Source organism: Oncorhynchus kisutch, unplaced genomic scaffold (assembly GCF_002021735.2).
Source record: "Oncorhynchus kisutch isolate 150728-3 unplaced genomic scaffold, Okis_V2 Okis05a-Okis16b_hom, whole genome shotgun sequence".
Lineage (NCBI taxonomy): Eukaryota > Metazoa > Chordata > Actinopteri > Salmoniformes > Salmonidae > Oncorhynchus > Oncorhynchus kisutch.
The window spans coordinates 5,760,962-5,781,632 of NW_022261982.1; the positions used below are offsets into that span (position 1 = coordinate 5,760,962).

Below are 20,671 nucleotides of genomic sequence, written 5' to 3' on the forward strand. Positions count from 1 at the left end.
GAAGGAAGGAAGGAAGGAAGGAAGGAAGGAAGGAAGGAAGGAAGGAAGGAAGGAAGGAAGGAAGGAAGGAAGGAAGGAAGGAAGGAAGGAAGGAAGGAAGGAAGGAAAGGGAATGAGGGGGTGAGGGTTGTACTATTTTTCTGTTCTCATGTCTGTAAAATCTGTAAATAAAGTACAAAAATCAGCAACGCAACAATAAAGAGTTTTCACAGCTGATAAAGGTTATCCATCAGCCTCGTTGAAGAGTTTTCACAGCCGATAAAGGTTATCCATCAGCCTCGTTGAAGAGTTTTCACAGCTGATAAAGGTTATCCATCAGCCTCGTTGAAGAGTTTTCACAGCTGATAAAGGTTATCCATCAGCCTCGTTGAAGAGTTTTCACAGCCGATAAAGGTTATCCATCAGCCTCGTTGAAGAGTTTTCACAGCCGATAAAGGTTATCCATCAGCCTCGTTGAAGAGTTTTCACAGCTGATAAAGGTTATCCATCAGCCTCGTTGAAGAGTTTTCACAGCTGATAAAGGTTATCCATCAGCCTCGTTGAAGTGCCACAAGCAACACACAAATGAAACGTTACAAATTGGTTTATTTATGGACATTTTGCAGACAGAAACATAACATTTGATCGATACCATTTCAAATATCCGCCCAGACAGTGGACAACGTAGTTTTGATCAACAAGAGTATAATCCGTGGTAGTGTTTAATCAACAACAGAAACAACAGGGGTGTCTTCAGTCAGAAATATAACAAATAGACGGAACAGCCTATTCTACCTGACCAGGACATCGTGTCTGTTCTACACAAAATATTTCTATCTGAAAGTTCCACAACGTCATCATACTGAACATGGCTGTAGGCAAGCTACTCTTCGACCGATGGCGGTGGGGAGAGTTTGAGCTGGAAGTTCTCGCTGTGGAATATACTTCCTGTTCCTGGTTGGGAGGGGTTTAGGAGGCCCGCCTTCTCGTTGCCATGGCAGTGGGAGATTTCCGACAGGATGGCCAACTGGAGGACAAGACCAGACATGATAACGATCAGAGAGATGATGCATGGGGTTAGTGTCAGGGTAAAAAACTGGTGAGGGATAGGAAAATAAAGAGACAGAGAGACAGAGAGACAGAGACACAGAGACACACAGAGACAGAGAGAGACAGAGACAGAGACACAGAGACACAGAGAGAGAGACACAGAGAGACAGAGAGAGAGAGACACACAGACACAGAGAGACAGACACACAGAGAGAGAGACAGAGAGAGAGAGAGACAAAGAGACAGAGAGAGAGAGACAGAGAGAGAGACACAGAGAGACAGAGAGAGAGAGATAGGCCTTTAATTTCTGTTCTTCTGCGATCATGACACCTTCCTCTCATACTCTCCCCTTTCCAACACCACAGTGATTCTCCATCTCTCTCTTCTCCATCACTTCTCTCCATCTCTCACTTCTCCATCACTTCTCTCTCTCTCTCTCTTCTCCATCACTTCTCTCTCTCCATCTCTCTCTTCTCCATCTCTCTCTCTTCTCCATCTCTCTCTTCTCCATCTCTCTCTTCTCCATCTCTCTCTTCTCCATCTCTCTCTCTTCTCCATCACTTCTCCATCTCTTACTTCTCTCTCTCCATCCCTCTCTCCATCTCTCTCTTCTCCATCTCTCTCTCTTCTCCATCACTTCTCCATCTCTTACTTCTCTCTACTCCATCCCTCTCTCCATCTCTCTCTTCTCCATCTCTCTCTCTACTCCATCACTTCTCCATCTCTTACTTCTCTCTCTCCATCTCTCTCTTCTCCATCTCTCTCTCTACTCCATCACTTCTCCATCTCTTACTTCTCTCTCTCCATCCCTCTCTCCATCTCTCTCTTCTCCATCTCTCTCTCTACTCCATCACTTCTCCATCTCTTACTTCTCTCTCTCCATCCCTCTCTCCATCTCTCTTTTCTCCATCTCTCTCTCTACTCCATCACTTCTCCATCTCTTACTTCTCTCTACTCCATCCCTCTCTCCATCTCTTCTACATCTCAATCTACAGGAAGGCAGAGGAGGCTGACTGACATCTACAGGAGGGCGAGAAGGCAGACTGACTGACATCTATAGGAAGGAGAGGAGACAGGATGACCGACATCTATAGGAAGGAGAGGAGACAGGATGACCGACATCTATAGGAGGGAGAGGAGGCTGACCGACATCTACAGTAGGGAGAGGAGACTGACATCTACAGGAGGGAGAGGCGACTGACATCTACAGGAGGGAGAGGCGACTGACATCTACAGGAGGGAGAGGAGGCAGGCTGACTGACATCTATAGGAGGGAGAGGAGACAGGCTGACTGACAGCTATAGGAAGGAGAGGAGACTGGATGACCGACATCTATAGGAGGGAGAGGAGGCTATAGGAGGGAGAGGAGACAGGCTGACCGACATCTATAGGAGGGAGAGGAGGCTGACCGACATCTATAGGAGGGAGAGGAGGCTGACCGACATCTATAGGAGGGAGAGGAGGCTGACCGACATCTATAGGAGGGAGAGGAGGCTGACAGACATCTATAGGAGGGAGAGGAGGCTGACTGACATCTATAGGAGGGAGAGGAGGCTGACTGACATCTATAGGAGGGAGAGGAGGCTGACTGACATCTATAGGAGGGAGAGGTGGCTGACTAACATCTATAGGAGGGAGAAGAGGCTGACCGACATCTATAGGAGGGAGAGGAGGCTGACTGCTACAGAATGAGAAGAGAGAGGAGGCTGACTGCTACAGAATGAGAAGAGAGAGGAGGCTGACTGCTACAGAATGAGAAGAGAGAGGTGGCTGACTGCTACAGAATGAGAAGAGAGAGGAGGCTGACTGCTACAGAATGAGAAGAGAGAGGAGGCTGACTGCTACAGAATGAGAAGAGAGAGGAGGCTGACTGCTACAGAATGAGAAGAGAGAGGAGGCTGACTGCTACAGAATGAGAAGAGAGAGGAGGCTGACTGCTACAGAATGAGAAGAGAGAGGAGGCTGACTGCTACAGAATGAGAAGAGAGAGGAGGCTGACTGCTACAGAATGAGAGGAGGCTGACTGCTACAGAATGAGAAGAGGAGGAGGCTGACTGCTACAGAATGAGAGAGAGAGGAGGCTGACTGCTACAGAATGAGAAGAGAGAGGAGGCTGACTGCTACAGAATGAGAAGAGAGAGGAGGCTGACTGCTACAGAATGAGAAGAGAGAGGAGGCTGACTGCTACAGAATGAGAAGAGAGAGGAGGCTGACTGCTACAGAATGAGAAGAGAGAGGAGGCTGACTGCTACAGAATGAGAAGAGAGAGGAGGCTGACTGCTACAGAATGAGAAGAGAGAGGAGGCTGACTGCTACAGAATGAGAAGAGAGAGGAGGCTGACTGCTACAGAATGAGAAGAGAGAGGAGGCTGACTGCTACAGAATGAGAAGAGAGAGGAGGCTGACTGCTACAGAATGAGAAGAGAGAGGAGGCTGACTGCTACAGAATGAGAAGAGAGAGGAGGCTGACTGCTACAGAATGAGAAGAGAGAGGAGGCTGACTGCTACAGAATGAGAAGAGAGAGGAGGCTGACTGCTACAGAATGAGAAGAGAGAGGAGGCTGACTGCTACAGAATGAGAAGAGAGAGGAGGCTGACTGCTACAGAATGAGAAGAGAGAGGAGGCTGACTGCTACAGAATGAGAAGAGAGAGGAGGCTGACTGCTACAGAATGAGAAGAGAGAGGAGGCTGACTGCTACAGAATGAGAAGAGAGAGGAGGCTGACTGCTACAGAATGAGAAGAGAGAGGAGGCTGACTGCTACAGAATGAGAAGAGAGAGGAGGCTGACTGCTACAGAATGAGGACAAGACCAGACATGATAACGATCAGAGAGATGATGCATGGGGTTAGTGTCAGGGTAAAAAACTGGTGAGGGATAGGAAAATAAAGAGACAGAGAGACAGAGAGACAGAGACACAGAGACACACAGAGACAGAGAGAGACAGAGACAGAGACACAGAGACACAGAGAGAGAGACACAGAGAGACAGAGAGAGAGAGACACACAGACACAGAGAGACAGACACACAGAGAGAGAGACAGAGAGAGAGAGAGACAAAGAGACAGAGAGAGGAGACAGAGAGAGAGACACAGAGAGACAGAGAGAGAGAGATAGGCCTTTAATTTCTGTTCTTCTGCGATCATGACACCTTCCTCTTCATACTCTCCCCTTTCCAACACCACAGTGATTCTCCATCTCTCTCTTCTCCATCACTTCTCTCCATCTCTCACTTCTCCATCACTTCTCTCTCTCTCTCTCTTCTCCATCACTTCTCTCTCTCCATCTCTCTCTTCTCCATCTCTCTCTCTTCTCCATCTCTCTCTTCTCCATCTCTCTCTTCTCCATCTCTCTCTCTTCTCCATCACTTCTCCATCTCTTACTTCTCTCTCTCCATCCCTCTCTCCATCTCTCTCTTCTCCATCTCTCTCTCTTCTCCATCACTTCTCCATCTCTTACTTCTCTCTACTCCATCCCTCTCTCCATCTCTCTCTTCTCCATCTCTCTCTCTACTCCATCACTTCTCCATCTCTTACTTCTCTCTCTCCATCTCTCTCTTCTCCATCTCTCTCTCTACTCCATCACTTCTCCATCTCTTACTTCTCTCTCTCCATCCCTCTCTCCATCTCTCTCTTCTCCATCTCTCTCTCTACTCCATCACTTCTCCATCTCTTACTTCTCTCTCTCCATCCCTCTCTCCATCTCTCTTTCTCCATCTCTCTCTCTACTTCCATCACTTCTCCATCTCTTACTTCTCTCTACTCCATCCCTCTCTCCATCTCTTCTACATCTCAATCTACAGGAAGGCAGAGGAGGCTGACTGACATCTACAGGAGGGCGAGAAGGCAGACTGACTGACATCTATAGGAAGGAGAGGAGACAGGATGACCGACATCTATAGGAAGGAGAGGAGACAGGATGACCGACATCTATAGGAGGGAGAGGAGGCTGACCGACATCTACAGTAGGGAGAGGAGACTGACATCTACAGGAGGGAGAGGCGACTGACATCTACAGGAGGGAGAGGCGACTGACATCTACAGGAGGGAGAGGAGGCAGGCTGACTGACATCTATAGGAGGGAGAGGAGACAGGCTGACTGACAGCTATAGGAAGGAGAGGAGACTGGATGACCGACATCTATAGGAGGGAGAGGAGGCTATAGGAGGGAGAGGAGACAGGCTGACCGACATCTATAGGAGGGAGAGGAGGCTGACCGACATCTATAGGAGGGAGAGGAGGCTGACCGACATCTATAGGAGGGAGAGGAGGTCTGACCGACATCTATAGGAGGGGAGAGGAGGCTCGCCCCGGACATTATAGGAGGGAGAGGAGGCTGACTGACATCTATAGGAGGGAGAGGAGGCTGACTGACATCTATAGGAGGGAGAGGAGGCTGACTGACATCTATAGGAGGGAGAGGAGGCTGACTGACAATCTATAGGAGGGAGAGGTGGCTGACTAACATCTATAGGAGGGAGAAGAGGCTGCCGACATCTATAGGAGGGAGAGGAGGCTGACTGCTACAGAATGAGAGAGAGAAGGAGGATGACTGCTACAGAATGAGAAGAGAGAGGAGGCTGACTGCTACAGAATGAGAAGAGAGAGGTGGCTGACCTGCTACAGAATGAGAGAGAGAGGAGGCTGACTGCTACAGAATGAGAAGAGAGAGGAGGCGACTGCTACAGAATGAGAAGAGAGAGGAGGCTGACTGCTACAGAATGAGAAGAGAGAGGAGGCTGACTGCTACAGAATGAGAGGAGGGCTGACTCTGCTAGAATGAGAGGAGGCTGAGAATGAGAGGAGGCTGACCTGCTACAGAATGAGAGGAGGCTGACTGCTACAGAATGAGAAGAGAGAGGAGGCTGACTGCTACAGAATGAGAAGAGAGAGGAGGCTGACTGCTACAGAATGAGAAGAGAGAGGAGGCTGACTGCTACAGAATGAGAAGAGAGAGGAGGCTGACTGCTACAGAATGAGAAGAGAGAGGAGGCTGACTGCTACAGAATGAGAAGAGAGAGGAGGCTGACTGCTACAGAATGAGAAGAGAGAGGAGGCTGACTGCTACAGAATGAGAAGAGAGAGGAGGCTGACTGCTACAGAATGAGAAGAGAGAGGAGGCTGACTGCTACAGAATGAGAAGAGAGAGGAGGCTGACTGCTACAGAATGAGAAGAGAGAGGAGGCTGACTGCTACAGAATGAGAAGAGAGAGGAGGCTGACTGCTACAGAATGAGAAGAGAGAGGAGGCTGACTGCTACAGAATGAGAAGAGAGAGGAGGCTGACTGCTACAGAATGAGAAGAGATTGCATATGAATGGTACAGGGTATAGAACATTGTACAGTAGAATACAGGAACCATATGCAGGATGTATATCCTATTAATAGGAGGGAGAGGAAGGGGAGTGGGGAAGAGGGGAGAGAGGAAGGAGTGGAGCTACCTCTCTTTGAATAGGCTAATCAGACAGTGGAAAGGGAACATTGGAGTTCTGCAATCAGCAGAAGCAGCCTACTTGAAAGCCAGGCATGGAAAATGACAGAGGGAGATGACGCCATGTTTTAATTAAATCTGCTGGACACTTATGGAGGTATGATGTACAATGAAGGGAGTGAGAGAGAATTAGAGAGGAGAGGGACCACCAGAGAGAGAGGAAAGGAAGGAATGAGGGAGAGAGAGAGACAGAGAGGGAGAGAGAGAGAGAGAGAGAGAGAGAAAGCTAATTAGAGAGAAGGCAGAGGGGAGAGAGAATTAGAGAGATAAGGTAGAGGGGAGAGAGAATTAGAGAGATAAGGTAGAGGGGAGAGACAGAGAATTAGAGAGGAGAGGGACCACCAGAGAGAGAGGAAAGGAAGGAATGAGGGAGAGAGAGAGAGAATTAGAGAGAAGGTGAGGGGGAGAGAGATAATTAGAGAGAAGTTGGGGGGGAGAGAGATAATTAGAGAGAAGTTGGAGGGGAGAGAGAGAGAGAATTAGAGAGAAGGTGGAGGGGAGAGAGAGAATTAGAGAGAAGTTGGGGGGAGAGAGAGAGAGAATTAGAGAGAAGGTGGAGGGGAGAGAGATAATTAGAGAGAAGGTGGAGGGGGAGAGAGAGAATTAGAGAGAAGGTGGAGGGGAGAGAGATAATTAGAGAGAAGGTGGAGGGGAGAGAGAGAATTAGAGAAGGTGAGGGAGAGAGAGAATTAGAGAGAAGGTGGAGGAGGGGAGAGAGAGATTAGAGAGAAGGTGGAGGGGAGAGAGAGAATTAGAGAGAAGGTGGAGGGGAGAGAAGAGAATTAGAGAGAAGGTGGAGGGAGAGAGAGAATTAGAGAGATAAGGGTGGAGGGGGGGAGAGAGAATTAGAGATAGGTGGAGGGGAGAGAGAGAGAATTAGAGGAAGTGGAGGGGGGAGAGCGAGAGAATTAGAGAGATAAGGTGAGGGGGGGAGAGAGAGAGAATTAGAGAGAAGGTGGAGGGAGAGAGAATTAGAGAGAAGGTGGAGGGGAGAGAGAGAATTAGAGAGAAGGTGGAGGGGAGAGAGAGAAAATTAGAGAGAAGGTGGAGGGGAGAGAGAGAGAATTAGAGAGATAAGGTGGAGGGGGAGAGAGAGAATTAGAGAGAAGGTGGAGGGGAGAGAGAGAGAATTAGAGAGAAGGTGGAGGGGGGAGAGCGAGAGAATTAGAGAGATAAGGTGGAGGGGGAGAGAGAGAGAATTAGAGAGAAGGTGGAGGGGAGAGAGAGAGAATTAGAGAGAAGGTGGAGGGGGGAGAGCGAGAGAATTAGAGAGAAGGTGGAGGGGGAGAGAGAGAATTAGAGAGAAGGTGGAGGAGGGGAGAGCGAGAATTAGAGAGAAGGTGGAGGAGGGGAGAGCGAGAGAATTAGAGAGAAGGTGGAGGGGAGAGCGAGAGAATTATAGAGATAAGGTGGAGGGGAGAGAGAGAATTAGAGATAAGGTGGAGGGGGGAGAGAGAGAATTAGAGAGAAGGTGGAGGAGGGGAGAGCGAGAGAATTAGAGAGAAGGCAGAGGGGGAGAGAGAGAATTAGAGAGAGAAGGTGGAGGGGAGAGAAATAATTGAAGAGAGAAGGGAGAGGACAGAGTAAGACTTTAGGTGTGAAGCTGCTAATGATCACAACGGAAGGAACCACAACACCCACTGACTGGTGATAGAAGAGAGGGGAGGCTGTTTGATAGAGGGTTTAACCCAGACAGGGTGTTTGATACAGGGTTTTAACCCTCCACCAGACAGGATGTTTGATACAGGGTTTAAACCCAGACAGGATGTTTGATACAGGGTTTTAACCCAGACAGGGTGTTTGATACAGGGTTTTAACCCAGACAGGATGTTTGATACAGGGTTTTAACCCAGACAGGATGTTTGATACACACCTCTCTCTCTCTCTGTCCATCTCCCTCTCTCTCCCTCTCTCTCCCTCTGTCCATCTCCCTCTCTCTCCCTCTGTCCACCTCTCTCTCTCTCCCTCTGTCCACCTCTCTCTCTCTCCCTCTGTCCACCTCTCTCTCTCTCCCTCTGTCCACCTCTCTCTCTCTCTCCTCTGTCCACCTCTCTCTCTCTCCCTCTGTCCACCTCTCTCTCTCTCCCTCTGTCCACCTCTCTCTCTCTCCCTCTGTCCACCTCTCTCTCTCTCCCTCTGTCCACCTCTCTCTCTCTCCCTCTGTCCACCTCTCCCTCTCTCCCTCTGTCCACCTCTCCTCTCTCCCTCTGTCCACCTCCCTCTCTCCTCTCTGTCCACCTCCTCTCTCCCTCTGTCCACCTCCCTCTCTCCCCTCTGTCCACCTCTCTCTCCTCTCTCCACCTCTCTCTCCCTCTCTCCACCTCTCTCCCTCTGTCCACCTCTCTCTCCCTCTGTCCACCTCTCTCTCCCTCTGTCCACCTCTCTCTCCCTCTGTCCACCTCCCTCTCTCTCCCTCTGTCCACCTCTCTCTCTCTCCCTCTGTCCACCTCTCTCTCTCTCCCTCTGTCCACCTCTCTCTCTCTCCCTCTGTCCACCTCTCCCTCTCTCCCTCTGTCCACCTCTCCCTCTCTCCCTCTGTCCACCTCTCCCTCTCTCCCTCTGTCCACCTCCCTCTCTCCCTCTGTCCACCTCCCTCTCTCCCTCTGTCCACCTCCCTCTCTCCCTCTGTCCACCTCCCTCTCTCCCTCTGTCCACCTCTCTCTCCCTCTGTCCACCTCTCTCTCCCTCTGTCCACCTCTCTCTCCCTCTGTCCACCTCTCTCTCCCTCTGTCCACCTCTCTCTCCCTCTGTCCACCTCTCTCTCCCTCTGTCCACCTCTCTCTCCCTCTGTCCACCTCTCTCTCCCTCTGTCCACCTCCCTCTCTCTCCCTCTGTCCACCTCTCTCTCTCTCCTCTGTCCACCTCTCTTCTCTCCCTCTGTCCACCTCTCTCTCCCTCTGTCCACCTCTCTCTCTCTCCCTCTCTCTCTCCTCTCTATATATATCATCTCTCTGTCCATCTCCCTCCTCTTCTCGTCCATCTCCTCTCTCTCTCTATCCATCTCACGCTCTCTCTCTGTCCATCTCACGCTCTCCCTCTGTCCACCTCTCCTCTCCTCTGTCCACCTCTCCTCTCCCTCTGTCCACCTCTCTCTCCTCTGTCACCTCTCCTCCTCTGTCCACCTCTCTCTCCCTCTGTCCACCTCTCTCTCCTCTGTCCACCTCTCTCTCCCTCTGTCCACCTCTCTCCCTCTGTCCACCTCTCTCTCCCTCTGTCCACCTCTCTCTCCCTCTGTCCACCTCTCTCTCCCTCTGTCCACCTCCTCTCCCTTGTCACCTCTCTCTCCCTTCTGGCCACCTCTCTCTCCCTCTGTCCACCTCTCTCTCCTCTGTCCACCTCTCTCTCCCTCTGTCCACCTCTCTCTCCTCTGTCCACCCTCTGTCCACCCCTCTCTCCTCTGTCCCACCTCTCTCCCTCTGTCCACCTCTCTCTCCCTCCCTCTGTCCACCTCTCTCTCCCTCCATCTGTCCACCTCTCTCTCCCTCCCTCTGTCCACCTCTCTCTCCCTCCCTCTGTCCACCTCTCTCTCCCTCCCTCTGTCCACCTCTCTCTCCCTCCCTCTGTCCACCTCTCTCTCCCTCCCTCTGTCCACCTCTCTCTCCCTCCCTCTGTCCACCTCTCTCTCCCTCCCTCCCTCTGTCCACCTCTCTCTCCCTCCCTCCCTCTGTCCACCTCTCTCTCCCTCCCTCCTCTGTCCACCTCTCTCTCCTCCTCCCTCTGTCCACCTCTCTCCCTCCCTCCCTCTGTCCACCTCTCCCTCCTCCCTCCCCCTCCCTCCCTCCCTCCCTCCCTCCCTCCCTCCCTCCCTCCCTCCCTCCCTCCCTCCTCTCTATTGATGGGCTATATTCTTACAGTTTGACAGTCTTCATCATGTCATTATCTCTAAGGGAAGCCACATGGTACTCAGCCACCCATCTGTGTGTGTTTGAGTATGTGTGTTTCTGTCTTCTCGTATCATTCACTTGTTCAGACCTCAGACAGATGTTGGTTGGAGTGTTATACTCTCTGTGTGTGTATGTGTGTGTGCAACCATCAAATCTATCAGAAGGGCTCTTCTAACTCTGAAAGGATTAGGGTCAAAGATGGGAACATGTCGCCATGGTAACAACATCTCCACGACGACAGAGTCCCAACACTACTGGTTGTTGCCATTGTCCCAAGATAATCATATTTTTTCAATTCATTCATTGAATTTCATTGATGTGAATATAATGGATTGAATTGAAAACGACTGAATTGAACCCAACCCTGGCCAACATGGGCGGGGTTAGGACCCTATTGGCAACAGTCTCATTGGCTGCTTACATTGAGAATTCATTCTCCACACTCAACTTCAAAGGTCACTCACTCTGTTATTGTTGGTTCAGCTCTCAACACAGTTTATATCAGGATGGTAATGAGCACAGAGGCTGAGGTACATTAATTAATGAAGAATGAATGACAGTGTGTGTGTGTGCGTGTGTGTGTTATTACGCCCCGGTAAACCAAATTGAATTAATAAGGGGACGGAATAGAGGAGGCTCTCTCTCTGTTCATTATATACTCATGTGGGAGGATAAGACACAGATTTTAACAACCTAGAGGGAAAATTAGGAGAGGGAGGGAGAAGAGGAGGGAGGGAGGAGAGGACTGATAAGGAGAGGGGGGAGCAGAGGAGGGATAAGGAGAGGGGGAGGAGAGGACTAATAAGGAGAGTGGGGAGGAGAGGAGGGATAAGGAGAGGGGGGGACTGATAAGGAGAGGGGGAGGAGAGGAGGGATAAGGAGAGGGGGAGGAGAGGAGGGATAAGGAGAGGGGGAGAAGAGGAGGGATAAGGAGAGGGGGGACTGATAAGGAAAGGGGGAGGAGAGGAGGGATAAGGAGAGGGGGGGACTGATAAGGAGAGGGGGGACTGATAAGGAGAGGGGGCAGGAGAGGAGGGATAAGGAGAGGAGGGATAAGGAGAGGGGGGAGGAGAGGAGGGATAAGGAGAGGGGGGAGGAGAGGAGGGATAAGGAGAGGGGGAGGAGAGGATTGATAAGGAGAGGGGGAGGAGAGGATTGATAAGGAGAGGGAGGGAGGGATAAGGAGAGGGAGGGAGGGAGGGAGGGAGGGAGGGAGGGAGGGAGGGAGGGAGGGAGGGAGGGAGGGAGGGAGGGAGGGAGGGAGGGAGGGAGGGAGGGAGGGAGGACTGATAAGGAGAGAAGGGATAAGGAAAGGGAGGGAGGAGAGGAGAGGAAGGGCTGATAAGGAGAGGGAGGGAAAAGAGGAGAGGGAGGGAGGAGAGGGAGGGAGGGAGGAGAGGGAGGGAAAAGAGGAGAGGGAGGGAGGAGAGGGAGGGAGGAGAGGAGAGGGAGGGAGGAGAGAAGGAGGGGGATATTTCCCCTGAACAGAACAGAAGGATGGGAGAGGAAGAGAGAGGAGGAGTGGAGGGAGGAGAGAAAGAGAGGAGAGGAGGGGATATTTCCATTGAACAGAACAGAACACTCTCTGCCTACCTGCCTGTCTCTTTCTGCCTGCCTGTCTGTCTCCCTCTACCTGCCTGTCTCTCTCTCTCTGTCTCTCTCTCTGCCTGCCTGCCTGTCTCTCTGCCTGCCTGTTTCTCTGCCTGCCTGTTTCTCTCTGACTGTCTCTCTCTCTCTCTCTGCCTGCCTGCCAGTCTCTCTGCCTGCCAGTCTCTCTGCCTGCCAGTCTCTCTGCCTGCCAGTCTGTCTCTCTCTCTCTGCCTGCCTGTCTCTCTCTCTGCCTGTCTCTCTCTGACTGTCTCTCTCTCTCTCTGACTGTCTCTCTCTCTCTGCCTGCCTGCATGTCTCTCTGCCTGCCTGCATGTCTCTCTGCCTGCCTGCATGTCTCTCTGCCTGCCTGTCTCTCTGCCTGCCTGTCTCTCTGCCTGCCTGTCTCTCTGCCTGCCTGTCTCTCTCCATCATTAAGCCCAGTCAGCAATAGGAAGTATTGATGCCAGCTAATCCTTTAGTGTTTCCACTTACGGACGGTGACGTCTTCCACGTTCAATGCAGAGAGAAAAATAACATGAGAGAGGAGAGGGAGAAACGCAGAAAGGAGTAGCAGACCTACCCTGGAAGGTCCTCTGTAGAGACATCGTAGCTGGTCCCAGGACTGACTCTGCTGGGGGTCCAACGTGGTCTCAGCAAACACCTACAACACATCACATCAGTATGGATCAGCCACAACACATCAGCATGGATCAGCCACAACACATCACATCAGCATGGATCAGCCACAACACAACACATCAGCATGGATCAGCCACAACACAACACATCAGCCACAACACAACACATCAGCATGGATCAGCCACAACACAACACATCAGCATGGATCAGCCACAACACATCAGCATGGATCAGCCACAACACATCAGCATGGATCAGCCACAACACAACACATCAGCATGGATCAGCCACAACACAACACAGCAGCATGGATCAGCCACAACACAACACATCAGCATGGATCAGCCACAACACATCAGCATGGATCAGCCACAACACAACACATCAGCATGGATCAGCCACATCACATCAAAATGGATCAGCCTCAACACAACAGCATGGATCAGCCTCAACACAACAGCATGGATCAGCCAAAACACATCAGCATCAGCATGGATCAGCCACAACACATCAGCATGGATCAGCCACAAACATCACATCAGCATGGATCAGCCACAACACAACACATCAGCATGGATCAGCCACAACACATCAGCATGGATCAGCCACAACACATCAGCATGGATCAGCCACAACACATCAGCATGGATCAGCCACATCACATCAGCATGGATCAGCCACAACACAACAGCATGGATCAGCCACAACATATCACATTGCATGGATCAGCCACAACATATCACATTGCATGGATCAGCCAAAACACAACACATCAGCATGGATCAGCCACAACACATCACATCAGCATGGATCAGCCACAACACATCAGCATGGATCAGCCACAACACATCACATCAGCATGGATCAGCCACAACACATCACATCAGCATGGATCAGCCACAACACATCAGCATGGATCAGCCACAACACATCAGCATGGATCAGCCACAACACAACACATCAGCCACAACATATCAGCATGGATCAGCCACAACACAACACATCAGCATGGATCAGCCACAACACAACACATCAGCATGGATCAGCCACAACACAACACATCAGCATGGATCAGCCACAACACATCAGCATGGATCAGCCACAACACAACACAACAGCATGGATCAGCCTCAACACAACAGCATGGATCAGCCAAAACACATCAGCATCAGCATGGATCAGCCACAACACATCAGCATGGATCAGCCACAACACATCACATCAGCATGGATCAGCCACAACACAACACATCAGCATGGATCAGCCACAACACATCAGCATGGATCAGCCACAACACATCAGCATGGATCAGCCACAACACATCAGCATGGATCAGCCACATCACATCAGCATGGATCAGCCACAACATATCACATTGCATGGATCAGCCAAAACACAACACATCAGCATGGATCAGCCACAACACATCACATCAGCATGGATCAGCCACAACACATCAGCATGGATCAGCCACAACACATCACATCAGCATGGATCAGCCACAACACATCACATCAGCATGGATCAGCCACAACACATCAGCATGGATCAGCCACAACACATCAGCATGGATCAGCCACAACACAACACATCAGCCACAACATATCAGCATGGATCAGCCACAACACAACACATCAGCATGGATCAGCCACAACACAACACATCAGCATGGATCAGCCACAACACATCAGCATGGATCAGCCACAACACATCACATCAGCATGGATCAGCCACAACACATCACATCAGCATGGATCAGCCACAACACATCAGCATGGATCAGCCACAACACATCAGCATGGATCAGCCACAACACAACACATCAGCCACAACATATCAGCATGGATCAGCCACAACACAACACATCAGCATGGATCAGCCACAACACAACACATGAGCCACAACACATCAGCATGGATCAGCCACAACACAACACATCAGCATGGATAAGGCACAACACATCACATCAGCATGGATCAGCCACAACACAACACATCAGCATGGATCAGCCATCTCTAGGACACTATCCTCATCTCTAGGACACTATCCACATCTCTAGGACACTATCCTCATATCTAGGACACCATCCTCATCTCTAGGACACCATCCTCATCTCTAGGACACTATTCACATCTCTAGGACACTATTCACATCTCTAGGACACTATCCTCATCTCTAGGACACTATCCTCATCTCTAGGATCTATCCTCATCTCTAGGACACTATCCTCATCTCTAGGACACTATCCTCATCTCTCATCTCTTGGACACTATCCTCATCTCAGGACACTATTCACATCTCTAGGACACGAGCCTCATCTATAGGACACTATCCCCATCTCTAGGATCTATCCTCATCTCTAGGACACTATCCTCATCTCTAGGACACTATCCTCATCTCTAGGACACTATCCTCATCTCTCATCTCTAGGACACTATCCTCATCTCAGGACACTATTCACATCTCTAGGACACGATCCTCATCTATAGGACACTATCCCCATCTCTCATCTCTAGGACACTATCCACATCTCTCATCTCTAGGACACTATCCCCATCTCAAGGACACTCTCATCTCTAGGACACTATCCTCATCTCTAGGACACTATCCTCAACTCTAGGACACTATCCACATCTCTAGGACACTATCCTCATCTCTAGGACACTATCCACATCTCTAGGACACTATCCACTATCCATGTCTCAGCCTCCAGATGTCTCAGCCTCCAGTATTTATGCTGCAGTAGTTTATGTGTCGGGGGGCTGGGGTCAGTTTGTTATATCTGGAGTACTTCTCCTGTCCTATTCGGTGTCCTGTGTGAATCTAAGTGTGCGTTCTCTAATTCTCTCCTTCTCTCTTTCTTTCTCTCTCTCGGAGGACCTGAGCCCTAGGACCATGCCCCAGGACTACCTGACATGATGACTCCTTGCTGTCCCCAGTCCACCTGGCCATGCTGCTGTTCCAGTTTCAACTGACCTGAGCCCTAGGACCATGCCCCAGGACTACCTGACATGATGACTCCTTGCTGTCCCCAGTCTACCTGGCCATGCTGCTGCTCCAGTTTCAACTTCCACCTGACTGTGCTGCTGCTCTAGTTTCAACTGTTCTGCCTTATTATTATTCGACCATGCTGGTCATTTATGAACATTGAACATCTTGACCATGTTCTGTTATAATCTCCACCCGGCACAGCCAGAAGAGGACTGGCCACCCCACATAGCCTGGTTCCTCTCTAGGTTTCTTCCTAGGTATTGGCCTTTCTAGGGAGTTTTTCCTAGCCACCGTGCTTCTCCACCTGCATTGCTTGCTGTTTGGGGTTTTAGGCTGGGTTTCTGTACAGCACTTTGAGATATCAGCTGATGTACGAAGGGCTATATAAATAAATTTGATTTGATTTGATTTGATTAGGACACTATCCTCATCTCTAGGACACTATCCTCATCTCTAGGACACTATCCTCATCTCCTCATCTATAGGACACTATCCCCATCTCTAGGACACTATCCCCATCTCTAAGACACTATCCTCATCTCTAGGACACTATCCTAATCTCTAGGACACTATCCTCATCTCTAGGACACTATCCTCATCTCTAGGACACTATCCCCATCTCTAGGACACTATCCTCATCTCTAGGACACTATCCTCATCTCTCATCTCTAGGACACTATCCTCATCTCTAGGACACTATCCTCATCTCTCATCTCTAGGACACTATCCTCATCTCAGGACACTATTCACATCTCTAGGACACGATCCTCATCTATAGGACACTATCCCCATCTCTCATCTCTAGGACACTATCCACATCTCTCATCTCTAGGACACTATCCCCATCTCAAGGACACTCTCATCTCTAGGACACTATCCTCATCTCTAGGACACTATCCTCAACTCTAGGACACTATCCACATCTCTAGGACACTATCCTCATCTCTAGGACACTATCCACATCTCTAGGACACTATCCACATCTCTAGGACACTATCCTCATCTCTAGGACACTATCCTCATCTCCTCATCTATAGGACACTATCCCCATCTCTAGGACACTATCCCCATCTCTAAGACACTACCCTCATCTCTAGGACACTATCCTAATCTCTAGGACACTATCCTCATCTCTAGGACACTATCCTCATCTCTAGGACACTATCCCCATCTCTAGGACACTATCCTCATCTCTAGGACACTATCCTCATCTCTCATCTCTAGGACACTATCCTCATCTCTGGACACTATTCACATCTCTAGGACACGATCCTCATCTATAGGACACTATCCCCATCTCTCATCTCTAGGACACTATCCACATCTCTCATCTCTAGGACACTATCCCCATCTCAAGGACACTCTCATCACTAGGACACTATCCTCATCTCTAGGACACTATCCTCAACTCTAGGACACTATCCACATCTCTAGGACACTATCCTCATCTCTAGGACACTATCCACATCTCTAGGACACTATCCACATCTCTAGGACACTATCCACATCTCTAGGACACTATCCTCATCTCCTCATCTATAGGACACTATCCCCATCTCTAGGACACTATCCCCATCTCTAAGACACTATCCTCATCTCTAAGACACTATCCTCATCTCTAGGACACTATCCTAATCTCTAGGACACTATCCTCATCTCTAGGACACTATCCTCATCTCTAGGACACTATCCTCATCTCTAGGACACTATCCCCATCTCTAGGACACTATCCCCATCTCTAGGACACTATCCTCATCTCTAGGACACTATCCTCATCTCTCATCTCTAGGACACTATCCTCATCTCAGGACACTATCCTCATCTCTAGGACACTATCCTCAACTCTAGGACACTATCCACATCTCTAGGACACTATCCTCATCTCTAGGACACTATCCACATCTCTAGGACACTATCCACATCTCTAGGACACTATCCTCATCTCTAGGACACTATCCTCATCTCTAGGACACTATCCTCATCTCCTCATCTATAGGACACTATCCCCATCTCTAGGACACTATCCCCATCTCTAAGACACTATCCTCATCTCTAGGACACTATCCTAATCTCTAGGACACTATCCTCATCTCGAGGACACTATCCTCATCTCTAGGACACTATCCCCATCTCTAGGACACTATCCTCATCTCTAGGACACTATCCTCATCTCTCATCTCTAGGACACTATCCTCATCTCTAGGACATTATCCTCATCTCTAGGACACTATCCTCATCTCTCATCTCTAGGACACTATCCTCATCTCAGGACACTATTCACATCTCTAGGACACGATCCTCATCTATAGGACACTATCCCCATCTCTCATCTCTAGGACACTATCCACATCTCTCATCTCTAGGACACTATCCCCATCTCAAGGACACTCTCATCTCTAGGACACTATCCTCATCTCTAGGACACTATCCTCATCTCTAGGACACTATCCTCATCTCTAGGACACTATCCACATCTCTAGGACACTATCCTCATCTCTAGGACACTATCCACATCTCTAGGACACTATCCACATCTCTAGGACACTATCCTCATCTCTAGGACACTATCCTCATCTCCTCATCTATAGGACACTATCCACATCTCTAGGACACTATCCACATCTCTAGGACACTATCCTCATCTCCTCATCTATAGGACACTATCCCCATCTCTAGGACACTATCCCCATCTCTAAGACACTATCCTCATCTCTAGGACACTATCCTAATCTCTAGGACACTATCCTCATCTCTAGGACACTATCCTCATCTCTAGGACACTATCCCCATCTCTAGGACACTATCCCCATCTCTAGGACACTATCCTCATCTCTAGGACACTATCCTCATCTCTCATCTCTAGGACACTATCCTCATCTCAGGACACTATCCTCATCTCTAGGACACTATCCTCAACTCTAGGACACTATCCACATCTCTAGGACACTATCCTCATCTCTAGGACACTATCCTCATCTCTAGGACACTATCCACATCTCTAGGACACTATCCACATCTCTAGGACACTATCCTCATCTCTAGGACACTATCCTCATCTCTAGGACACTATCCTCATCTCTAGGACACTATCCTCATCTCCTCATCTATAGGACACTATCCCCATCTCTAGGACACTATCCCCATCTCTAAGACACTATCCTCATCTCTAGGACACTATCCTAATCTCTAGGACACTATCCTCATCTCTAGGACACTATCCTCATCTCTAGGACACTATCCCCATCTCTAGGACACTATCCTCATCTCTAGGACACTATCCTCATCTCTCATCTCTAGGACACTATCCTCATCTCTAGGACACTATCCTCATCTCTAGGACACTATCCTCATCTCTCATCTCTAGGACACTATCCTCATCTCAGGACACTATTCACATCTCTAGGACACGATCCTCATCTATAGGACACTATCCCCATCTCTCATCTCTAGGACACTATCCACATCTCTCATCTCTAGGACACTATCCCCATCTCAAGGACACTCTCATCTCTAGGACACTATCCTCATCTCTAGGACACTATCCTCAACTCTAGGACACTATCCACATCTCTAGGACACTATCCTCATCTCTAGGACACTATCCACATCTCTAGGACACTATCCACATCTCTAGGACACTATCCTCATCTCTAGGACACTATCCTCATCTCCTCATCTATAGGACACTATCCCCATCTCTAGGACACTATCCCCATCTCTAAGACACTACCCTCATCTCTAGGACACTATCCTAATCTCTAGGACACTATCCTCATCTCTAGGACACTATCCTCATCTCTAGGACACTATCCTCATCTCTAGGACACTATCCCCATCTCTAGGACACTATCCTCATCTCTAGGACACTATCCTCATCTCTCATCTCTAGGACACTATCCTCATCTCTGGACACTATTCACATCTCTAGGACACGATCCTCATCTATAGGACACTATCCCCATCTCTCATCTCTAGGACACTATCCACATCTCTCATCTCTAGGACACTATCCCCATCTCAAGGACACTCTCATCACTAGGACACTATCCTCATCTCTAGGACACTATCCTCAACTCTAGGACACTATCCACATCTCTAGGACACTATCCTCATCTCTAGGACACTATCCACATCTCTAGGACACTATCCACATCTCTAGGACACTATCCACATCTCTAGGACACTATCCTCATCTCCTCATCTATAGGACACTATCCCCATCTCTAGGACACTATCCCCATCTCTAAGACACTATCCTCATCTCTAGGACACTATCCTAATCTCTAGGACACTATCCTCATCTCTAGGACACTATCCTCATCTCTAGGACACTATCCCCATCTCTAGGACACTATCCCCATCTCTAGGACACTATCCTCATCTCTAGGACACTATCCTCATCTCTCATCTCTAGGACACTATCCTCATCTCAGGACACTATCCTCATCTCTAGGACACTATCCTCAACTCTAGGACACTATCCACATCTCTAGGACACTATCCTCATCTCTAGGACACTATCCACATCTCTAGGACACTATCCACATCTCTAGGACACTATCCTCATCTCTAGGACACTATCCTCATCTCTAGGACACTATCCTCATCTCTAGGACACTATCCTCATCTCTAGGACACTATCCTCATCTCCTCATCTATAGGACACTATCCCCATCTCTAGGACACTATCCCCATCTCTAAGACACTATCCTCATCTCTAGGACACTATCCTAATCTCTAGGACACTATCCTCATCTCTAGGACACTATCCTCATCTCTAGGACACTATCCCCATCTCTAGGACACTATCCTCATCTCTAGGACACTATCCTCATCTCTCATCTCTAGGACACTATCCTCATCTCTAGGACACTATCCTCATCTCTAGGACACTATCCTCATCTCTCATCTCTAGGACACTATCCTCATCTCAGGACACTATTCACATCTCTAGGACACGATCCTCATCTATAGGACACTATCCCCATCTCTCATCTCTAGGACACTATCCACATCTCTCATCTCTAGGACACTATCCCCATCTCAAGGA

At 49.3% G+C, this 20,671-nt stretch overlaps 1 long non-coding RNA gene across 1 annotated transcript; it reads right to left on the bottom strand.

Moving 5' to 3' along the window:
• Window positions 1-567: 567 nt before the first annotated feature.
• Window positions 568-12,735, bottom strand: LOC116359789 (uncharacterized). The gene is made up of 2 exons (XR_004206763.1): window positions 12,572-12,735; window positions 568-1,006 (listed from the first exon to the last, which is right to left on the bottom strand). It is a non-coding gene; the product is annotated as an uncharacterized LOC116359789 (long non-coding RNA).
• Window positions 12,736-20,671: the final 7,936 nt, after the last annotated feature.